Source organism: Buteo buteo, chromosome Z (assembly GCF_964188355.1).
Source record: "Buteo buteo chromosome Z, bButBut1.hap1.1, whole genome shotgun sequence".
NCBI classification, from domain to species: Eukaryota; Metazoa; Chordata; class Aves; order Accipitriformes; family Accipitridae; genus Buteo; species Buteo buteo.
In genome coordinates, this window is record NC_134204.1 from 43,493,331 (window position 1) to 43,504,156 (window position 10,826).

Sequence of the window (10,826 nt, forward strand, 5' to 3'; positions counted from 1 at the left end):
TGCAAAACCACACTTGTGGTTCAAGTGGCTGGAGCTTAAGAGAATTGAATTTGGCTGCAACTACACTTATTAGCAAAAGGGTATTTCATAAAATTTCTTGTCTTTTTCTTGTATTGGGACAACAGGGACCTAGTGATCGCTAATGATAACATGATTAAATGAGCTTGAGTGGTTGTGAAGAAATGCTGAGCATTTTCCCAAAATAAGGAGATGTGCTTTAGAAGTCACACTGAAATCCTCGTAACCTATCTTCTCAAAATGACAAGAGTTATGAACATATTAGACTCTTGCCAGATGCTACCAAGCACTGGGTCATCTGTTGCAGCAGTAATCTGCCCATTGGAAGAGCAGTAAACAAGTGTAAAAGGTTTTTTCTATCTCAAATTGCTCTTAACCACCAGGGAAGGAATCACTTTTCCCCAGCTCAACCTACTACCACCTCACACTTTTTTCTGCATTAAAAAAAAATTAAAAAATTCTGAAGTCTATTCCTTACTAATCCACTGTGGGTGTGAAGATCACTCAGCGTTTTGATTTTCAGCTGCTATTGTCGGCTGGGAGAGACTGTTAGAGGAAATGCAATGTGAAAGAAGGAAGAGGTGTTCCACCAAGAAGATTGACTGGGTGAGTGAGTACCTGGCCCTGGTGCCATTTGCTACCACTTTGAAGGAGACCTTGAACTGCAGAAAGGCAATGGAGAAAGAGGGTCATCTTGCAGCCCTTTCAAAGCCTCAAAAGCTACTGCTGACAGGTGTGCAAAATTTAGAGCAATGTATTACAGCATCTCATCCCTAATCTAGAGCTAAAGCATGATTCCAAGAATGCGCTGACTGTTGCAGAAACCACCAGTTTCTGAGAAAACTGAGAAACACTGAGAAAACTCCTAGCAGTTACAGAATAGATCCTGCTATGGGCTTAAAATCAATGCTGGCTGCCTGCCAAGGGGCAAATGTTTTTGGCAGCTCAGGAAAAGGATCCACAAAAAGAAATTCTGTTACCACAAGAAGGACTGACACTTGCCTCTGCTATTATATCCTGGTTTGTGGAAAACCAATTAAATACAGTCATTGAATCCTTTAAGTGGGGTTTTTAATTATTATTATTTATTTTATTTTACTTTATTTGCATAGATTACACTAACACTTCAAAGTGCAAAAACTTTATCTTTGCTAGTATGAGATAAAAAGATTCTTCAGACTTACTGTAGGTCATGCACTATTTTATGCAGTTCACATTGTGTAAAAATATTTACAATATACTCTGGAAGTGAAATAAAGAGAACAGTCCTTTACATGAGCTTAGATTCTTACTAGTTTTAGAACAAGTATTAATTACTTATAAGACATAAGAACTATTACTGACTATAGGATTTAATTAAAAGAAAGCAGTTAAAGGGGATACTTTCAAAGGCACCTGGCCACCTCAGTCCCATCAGCTTACAATGGAAAATTTGGCAGGCAGAGTACCTTACTGAATTGTGCTTTGAGACTCTCCCTCACTCCATTTCCAATATCAGGGTAAAAGTGAAAGGGTGAATGGCTTCACATGAGCATTTCAAATATTTTGGACCTTAAATGTCTGAAACAACCTAGGCTGGAGAAACTTCCAGTATGCCTTAGGTGTTGACTTTACTGAGAGCAATAGTTTTCTTTACTGAATATGGTTGGGGTTTGGGGTTTTTGAGTTTTGGTTTTGGTTTATTTGTTAGGTTTGTTGGGTTTTTTTCAGAGATGTATGCTGTATTGCTGTATTGCATTGTTGAACTTTTCTTGCAGTCTAGAAAAGAATTATTAGACATTTGCATAAAGCTGAATGAAACTGACTTTGTCTTTGCTTTCTTTGGAAAGCTGAACTGCATCAGGCCATTCGTGTAGTCTGAAACCATGTTTTCATTAGAAGTCAGTAAGTGTCTTTAAATGTTTAACAGGGCTATGAAGCAGGATGCATTACAGATATAGGCTGTATGTAGATAAATACAGCTGTGTGCAATTCTTGATGGCAGTGATATTCCTTCTGACTGCCATCTCAAAGGAATAGATTAGATAGCGTGGACTTCTCACACCATAGAAAGATGAGTGTCCTTTGGGGTCATCTCTTGCCAGGCATGTCCCCAGTCTGCTGTGATTGCCTAAAAGATTTTGAATTTGAGAGTTTTTTAGGTGTCAGTTTTAACTGAATCAAGTTATACAGGTTTTTCAGCCTTTCTGATGGCTGTTTTTGCTTTTGGCTATTGACAAAAGTCATCAAAGGTTTTTTCAGATATAAGCTTGCTGATATGATTCATCTCTACCGCCTAGTCCTTGTACATCCAGCTTATGTATTCAATAGTGTAGTTTTGTTATCTTGTGAGATCTGTACACTGTGCAAATCATATACCATGTTTATGAAACTACTTGTTTTTTACTCTTTCCATCCTGTTTCTCCCTTTGAATCTTTGGAAGCTTCCAGGGCCTTCTCATTTAGCAGTACAATAAATGCAGATTACTCCCGCCTCCTTGATGAATGTTTTTTAATGCTTCAGAAAACCTGATAATCAAACTGGTTGCATTAATTAGATAGAGGAAGGAGTCCTGATGGTAAGTGAAATTCATAAATACTAGTTCAGAAGAACTCTGGTTCAAAGCCTGAAACTTAGGTTAGTCTTTACTACAGCACGTAAGCTGGAGCTATGTGAAGAGGGAGATGAGTCTGGGAGGGATTTCTGTTTGTCACTCTCCACACTGAGGTTTCCAAACTAACTACAACCTAAGCCCTCCAGTTGCTTAAAAGGGTCCATTACAGGATTCATTTCTAGGCTGGCTGAGATCTAATGTATATCAGTTTTATTCAGCAGATGTTACTATTCTTCCTTTTTAACTCACCCTTGTTGTCATTGCTATCATCAGATTGCTATAATTTGTATAAGACCATTTAATTATAACATTGTTGACTGAAAGTGTATGTGTGTGTGTGTGTGTGTGTGTATTTCAACTGGGTGCAACATTTTTAGATTTCCTATGACTTTTCCCTGGTTCTCTGGTTCAATCTTTCTGCTCCGTCTGTTGCAAAATGAAAGAGCAAGCAAAACATTTCAGAGAAGAATTGTGTCTTAGATATTTAAGTCCTGTAATGTGGTGGCACTTGAAGTTCAGGTGAGCCTGAAGTGATTACAGTTCTTAAAATAAAAGTCCGATCTCTATGAGAATTGTTAAGTACCAGGACTTTTGTGTTATCTTGGATAAAGGAGAGAGGAAATTTCTTTATGTTGTAAAAACCCCTGTATTTTTGGTCTTATATCTCTTGTAATAGAAGAGGGTTTGTACTCTTCTTTTTTAATAAGAGTCATCTAAGGCTCAGCTTCTGGAAGTTATGCAAGCATATATTTTGATCCTTTTCTGTCCAGGGAAAATCTGTACTTATATGTGAAGGAAGGTTTTATATCTTCTACAGAACTTGATGTTTTATATAACATTCTATTTGCCTGGCAATTATATTTGTTCCTTGTTAGTGTATTGCAGTGCTTCTATACCCTATGTAAATATTTATGTAATTCCTTTCTCAGAGTGGGAGAACATGAGTTATAAAAATCTCCTGAAACTGAAAAGAGAGATTTTACTTTGATCCTTTATAATTGGAAATATATCTTAATTTATAATGTTCCACAGTGTGAGTATCAAGAGAACATATATTCAGGATTTGATTAGTTTCCCAAAGGTCCTCTACTCCCAAGACATCAGTGATCAACTTGCTATTGTTAACTTTCTTAGTAGGAAGAGTTCTTGGTTTTCAATAGCTCTTTGGAGTGCTTATGGGATATAGATGGCTGAGGTGATTAAACTGTATGGTCCTGAATGCTTATCATCACTGGTGTTCTTGGGATTGCAAAACTCAAAAGCAAATGGATGAGCAAAACTGCTGAAACCTTTTCTAGTACTTGTATGGAGTATGACATTCTGGGAATAAAATCAATTTTCTTCTGATTTGGTGAATAACTTTAAGTGCGGTTTTCAGAGTTCAGAAATCTTAATCTATCTGAATTGCAGCCCTGTTCTTTTTCAGTTTGAGAAAGTGTTCATGACTGTTAAAACAAGAATGAAAAATATGGACATGAAGCAGATGTTACTTTTGCCTGCCAGACCAAGAATTGGCTGACACAGAATATACCTCTGTCTAGTTCCCACAGATAATGTAGTATTTCTGAATGAAAAGGGAGCGGATTGGATCCTGAGAAAAGACTTTTAAATATTTAGATAAATAAATGGACTTTGTAACTCTTAGTAGAGACTCAGATGGGCATATTCTTTGAATAATCTGTTTTTTCTTTTTCTTATTCAGTCTATGTTCACTTAACATACCCTCAAAATACTGCACAATACTGGAGTAGCTTTTGGAAAACAGCTCCGCCTGTGGACACTGTATCCCTGCTTTGTGAAAACTAGTATTTCCAGAGTAAAGGAAGATAAATAAACATGCCATTCCAGAAATGAATGTCGAGGGAGGGAGGAAGGTGTCCTGCAGTAACTACTCCAGTGCTTTTCCCAAAATTGACTGGCCTCTAGTTTTTTCCAAGTGAAGATCAGCCTAAAGCATGTCTAAAGGATGCCAACATTTCTAAAGAATGATAAAGCCCAGCACTGCCTTTGTTAGTAGCTAACAAGAGCTTCAGTATGCATTGTCAAATTAACACATTTGAACCATGTTCAGCTGCTTCTTTGGTGGGAGGAAATCTGTGTTTTGTGTAAGACACTTGTCTGAGACTCAGGACACAGCATTTGCTCTTACTGGTGCCAGGAATGACCTCAAGCAGATTGCTCAGGTCACATTTTGGCAAAAGGTTTGAGCACAGATTTATGTCCCAATGATTGCAAGACCTGTGTTTCATGGAGCAGAGGCAATAATCCCAATGCTACTTAACTTATTGTGTAGCCCTTTTCTATCCCCCTTTTTCTGAGTTGTCCACTTGCATTGTCAGCTTTCCAAAACAAGTATTTGATTTCTGTAGAAATACATCCTCTTTGTAATGCATCTCTGCCAGGTGATTTTGTTCATGCTATCAACTGTCATCACTGGCTCCCTAGCAGTCGTGACTTTTCCCTGAAATTTCTTGGCACAGCTGTTTGGGTGAGTGTTCTCCAAACTGTTTCAGCCAAATGACAGAAAGACCTACTATTGAGCCTGTTTTTTGCAGCAAATTTGGGTAATTTAGGCTCAGATGAGATGGTCATCCAGGAGCAGCAATGTCATCTGACAGCATGTAGTACTGAGAAGCAGGGAGTGGTTACATCTTCTATTGGCACAGCCATGGTGGTTTATGGGTCCAGAGCTCTCTTGTAGACAAGATAAACACAGTGCAGCTCTTTGTAAAGAGATCGTCAATTAGTACAGCTATAGAAAAGTGTGTCATGCTTTCTTTTCTAATGGTTGGTCTGTCTTTAGATGAGTGAACTAGTCTTAGTTTTGTTTGTTGCATTTATGAAATCTTTATTTTTTGTTACATTTGAATGGTTTTGTTTGTTTGTTTGTTTGTTTGTTTACAGTATGCCTTATACTTGGACACATGAGATTTTGGCAGAGTTACATGTTTGTTATTTTTGAACACTTAGCCAGAGTATTTTATATCTCAAAAACATACATATAATTTTCTGCTTTAAAGCCATAAGAAGTTATTTGTCAGTCAATCAAAATAAAAATGTCAGAAACGCTAGAATTTTATTTTCATGACTGAAGCTGCCAATCCCTCTTCCAAGACAGTAATATTACATTTTCAGTCTTACTAGCTTTCTATTTTACCATTTAAAAATGTAATTCATACAGAAGAGATATTTGAGAGCAGCATAAGGTTGCATGATTATGTTCTGGAAAGTCAGCAAAGCTGAATGCAGAATGCAGGAGACCTCAACCCATGAACGGTCCTTGCTGTAGTTACAACCAGATTTAGGATCTGCTCTTCATGTTTGCATTCTTATTTGTATCATCAGCCTTTGAAATGGGAAATTAAACTAAATGATAGATTTCTACGAGGTGTGGGGAATAGCTAGGTTGCTCTTGGTTTCTTTCTTTCATTCTGTCTGTCCTGAGCCAGAGCCTTTATCTCAATCTCCTGCTGAAGCTCTTTGCAGGAATTGGTTTGAAGATTGCTGATGTTTTTTGAGCTTATAATAGATAAGGTCCGTAACATTCTTGCTTCCTGCTTATAAAGTTGCTATGTAAGATCTGAGCATAGTCATCTGCTCTCAAGTTTTCTACCAGCCTTAGCATTCCAGATGGTGATCTATACATAGGTCTGGTTGGCTATCACCCCATCCTTTTTGGTATAGCCAACTAAAAATCATCTTTAGGCAAGAGGTGTTGAAAACCTCTAATTACCTCTGCGCATTTTGTTCCATATTCTGTTTTAGTGTTGACAAGGCATTGCTGTTGCACGTTTTCAGTTTAGTTTTTAGTTTAGATCAGGCAGCTGCATCAGATCTTTCTCACTTGTCTCCGTGCATTCTCTGCTGTTGGGATTTGGTTTTGTTTAGATTTTTTTGACAGTTGATCTTGTTCTTAGCTTATTCCCGTCTACAATTTTTGGCTTTCTTACAGTTACCACTTATGTACAGACAAATATGCACATGACTTATCTTAGTTTTGAGGGGATAACTCTTTATTTTAATTCCTTCAAACATGTACTATATTTTGCATCATCTGTTGGTCTTTGTGAAGTTTCCAAACGCTTACACGATGTAGCATATGCAAATTTCAGATCCCTTAGCTATTCCTCTTCATCTGGTTGATTCCCATCTACTTTAGTCTGCAGCTCCTCCATACCACAATGGCTGATCATGGCGATGCAAACATGTACTCATGCGTGCAAGCTTGTGTGTGTACATCACACAAAGACCTGAAGATGGATCTACTCCAGTTCAAAGTGTTGTATCAATACTAATGGATCATTTTCAGTCATCTGAAGGATCACATACGTATATATTTTCCAGATTAGAAACCAACTTGACAGGTATTAAAGCAAGTTATTTTCACCTCAAATATTATTTCAGACCCTTGAAATGGAATATTTGTAGTTTTCTTTAATGCATTACCATCGTTGTTATCTACAGATCAGTTATTCCAAATAAAAAAATGGAATTTTATTTTTCTGAGAGGCTGTACATAGAGCGGGGTAAGAGTGAAAGGCAGAAGAAGAAAAATGTGAAAGCTCTGTGAGCAGCTCTAACACAGCGAGACACAGTTGTCCCCCAGCCTGTACCCAGCCTTGCATCTTTCTTTCCCCTCCACCTGGAGGTTCACACCTCCCATATTGCTAAAAATGTTCTGTAAACTGCTTGGGTCCAAATGCATCAGGTTAGCTAAAACAGTACCAAGGGTAGCTCAAAAAGAGCTAATTTGATTCATTTTGGAAATGACATGTTAGGAAGCTCAACTGGAAAATTTGGAGGGTTAGTAACCTTCAGCAGGAGAGGTGAGGGTCAGCCAGGGAAACCTGAGCACAGTAACTTCCCCTTCAGCATGGATGGGTCTTGGGCCCTCCCTGTAACTCGATCATCTCTATTATAAGAAAAGATAACCTCATCCAAGCAGACTTATTGTTTGTCATTTTTGTCATTTCCACAAATTCCCTTAGATTTCCAAAGATAAAAAAAGAATTTAAGACTTCAGGAATGTTTTAGATAAAAATAGTGCACTGAGATTCTCAAGGATTAAAGAAATTAATAAGATAGACCCCAAAGTACCATGTGATAAATGTTGAGTAATTGATACTGACTTCTTTTTGTTTTATTTTCTAGCTTCTGCATTGTGGTGCCTGGGTTTGGGCATTTTTTTTTTATTTCTTTTTTTTTTTATTTTAGGACACTTGGCCCCTGTAAAAATATGGTGAGAAATTTATATTTCTCTTAAATGTGAGATGAGTTTTTATCCAGCCACAGGTGTTCAGGTATGCTGACTGAAAAATCAAATCAAAAGAAAAGAAAACAAAACACCCCTCCCTCAGTTATCAAATTGTCTAGTTTGTATCAAAGTTTCTATTCTGTACTCCTTTGTTAGAAAAGGTGAAAATACAGAGCAGTTGATTGCATAACGTCTTGACATCCGAGTCTCCAGTTCCTTTGATATAGGTATAATAGCATAGCAATGGTGGTTCCATCAGTGTGAGATTTCTCTTCCCCTTAACAGGTAGGAGGACATACTGTTAATTGTATGAGTCCCAATGCAGTGTTTTGACTTTCCCAAGGCTGTGTGCATGTGGATATGGGGATCCTGTATTATTTCTGGTCAGAAAGTTGAAAGAAGCTGAAAATGTTCATCATGGTGCTATTAAATTTAATGTGATAATTCCTGTTGACCTGGTGAAATCAGGACTGGAGCTCTGTGTAAGCAATAATCTATGATATGTCAGTTTACTGGTGATAAAACAATCCTACTATGCAGCTATAAGTGCTTTCTAAAGGAGAAATAATATGACAAACATCAAAGGGTAAGCTGACACTGGTAAACAATCATCAATTATTTAAAATAATCCTGTGTAAAACTGCAACACCTTATCAGTTTCAAACATGAAATGTGAGAAAATTAATTATTTCAAATCGCCTTCACCTGAAATTGAATTTTGAGCAGTATGTTTCCTATTTAAAATTAATCTTTGTGGAAGCTCCTTTCATTCAGTTCTACTGAGTTTCTTTGTTTCAGACTGACTTGGTAGAATACAAAGGTTAGCCATCGGTCCTCTGCTTCTCCTCGAGAGTGTGACTATGTGCTTTGTTGTCTTGGATTTGTAACTATTCAACCTTGTACAGCCTTACTTATGCAAGTTATCTTTAAAAAGGGACAGACACAGGGCAGATGTTTTCAGCTCGTAGAGAGTCCATCCCATGTGACTCCAGTTCTGCAAAGGTGCTTTATGCATTGTATACTGGATTTGAATGCACAGGCACTGTGTGTGTGCCTGAGCAGATGCGCGAGTACATTGCTTAGGTTTGTCCTGGTATGAGGCTTGATCCTGCTGTTGCTTTCATGTGAGTGGTGCCAATGTTATAAGGCTCTCTAAACTCCATAAGAGTAAGTGCTCCTTGTAAAAGTAAGTGTTTCCAGGACTCCACACTTGGAGCATCAAACAGATACCCTCGTTTCAAACATATTCCCTGTACAGGGCAGCCGTATAGCTAATGAAATGTACAGTAGCCAAGTACAGTAAATAAGCCTGGAGGTTTGATTCTACAGCCTTTCTCCTACATGTAGGACAGCAGCACAAAATGTTACACGCTTCAAATTTTAAGTCCTCAACACTATGCTATTCCAGACACTAGCTTGCTTGATCAGATATGTGAAATAAATACAATAAATAAACAAATAAACAGAGTAGGTTTACCCAAGAATAAAATAATATATTAGCCTTTCTGTCCTTTTCCCCAGGAGAAAATGTGCCTTAATGTAAATACCCTGCTGCTAAATTTCTAAAATACCCATGTTTTTAATTCTAACACCCTATGAAAAGGAAAATAAATGAGAGGTTTATATATATACTTTATGAAAATTTTTTAAGTGCAGTGTTTTTTTATTCATGGTCTTGGTATTTCTATGTACCTGATAGTTTGGTGTAACAGTTCATGGGATGACATTAATGCCATATGCTAGTAAATTGAACTATGACAGGCAACTGCTGTCTTCTAATGCTGCTGCTGTTTGCTCTCTACAGCTTACAGAAGGTGGAAAAAAGGCCAGGGATTCTGGACAGTGCATAAAACTCAACGCCCACACCCTCAGAATGCTTTGAGACAGGCGATGGAGATACCCAGCTCTTCCTTAACGCTCGTCATCCATGAACCTAAAGCACTTTGCATTGGCAAGCTGGTGTGTGTGAAGCACGGCTCTGCGGCAGAGCCGTGCCTCCCAGGGCAGCCGGGGTACAGCCCTCAAAGGGAAGGGGGGCTGTGTTTGGTTGGCATCAAGTGCAAACTGCATCACAGCTGCAAGGCTTTGGACACACCGGGGTGGGAATGGTAGCCTAGAGAAAAAAGAAGCTGGGAGGGTGAGCCATGGCCGCAGAAAAGACATAATTTCTCAAATGTATAGCAAGACCTTTCCCAGCGGTGGGTGGTGATGAGCTTAGCTCGGCTCTGGCCTGGTCATATGAACATTCAGAGAGCGATAATGGTACTATTTAGAAGATATTTATGCTAATGTTGCCTTCACAGTTAACAAGCTAAATCTGCCAACAACGAAGACTTTTAAATATTTACTACTTTGCTTCTAAGGCAATCATTTCTGACAAGCTAGGAAGTAGCATTAAAGCACTATGGAAAATGGTTTATAATCCTCTTATATTTATCACTCGTTTTTCTGGGGTCAAAGATGATGTCATTTTTCAATGGTTGCCAGCAGCAATATGCTCTGAAATTACAAATAGTGCTAATGGAAACCTTCATTCGTCAAAAAATCCAGATTTTTTTGCAAGTGATTTCTCTATGTGATCTTCCAGAATACCATTGTGTCCCTCATAAAATAAATACTAAATGTTAATCCTTTTAGCCTTGTTAATCGTTGCAGAGCTGTATAGTGCTACTGTTGCTGTCCTCGTTTAGTTTTTTCCAAACAGCGTGACCCGATTCTTTTAAAGGATGCACAGGCCCAGCATTTTATCTATGTAAAGGATGTTTTCTTTATAATCATTCACTTCCACTGTTAAAAAGGAATGATGGCAATGAGAAAAGTATCTGAGTGCAAAACATCAGTAAGATATTCTTGTTCTTTGCAGGAAATATAACAGGTTGTGAGCCAGTGAAGCAGACAAACGTAACTTCACTTGCAAAATTTCTGTTCATCATAGCACTTGAGCATGCACCTAAGACACT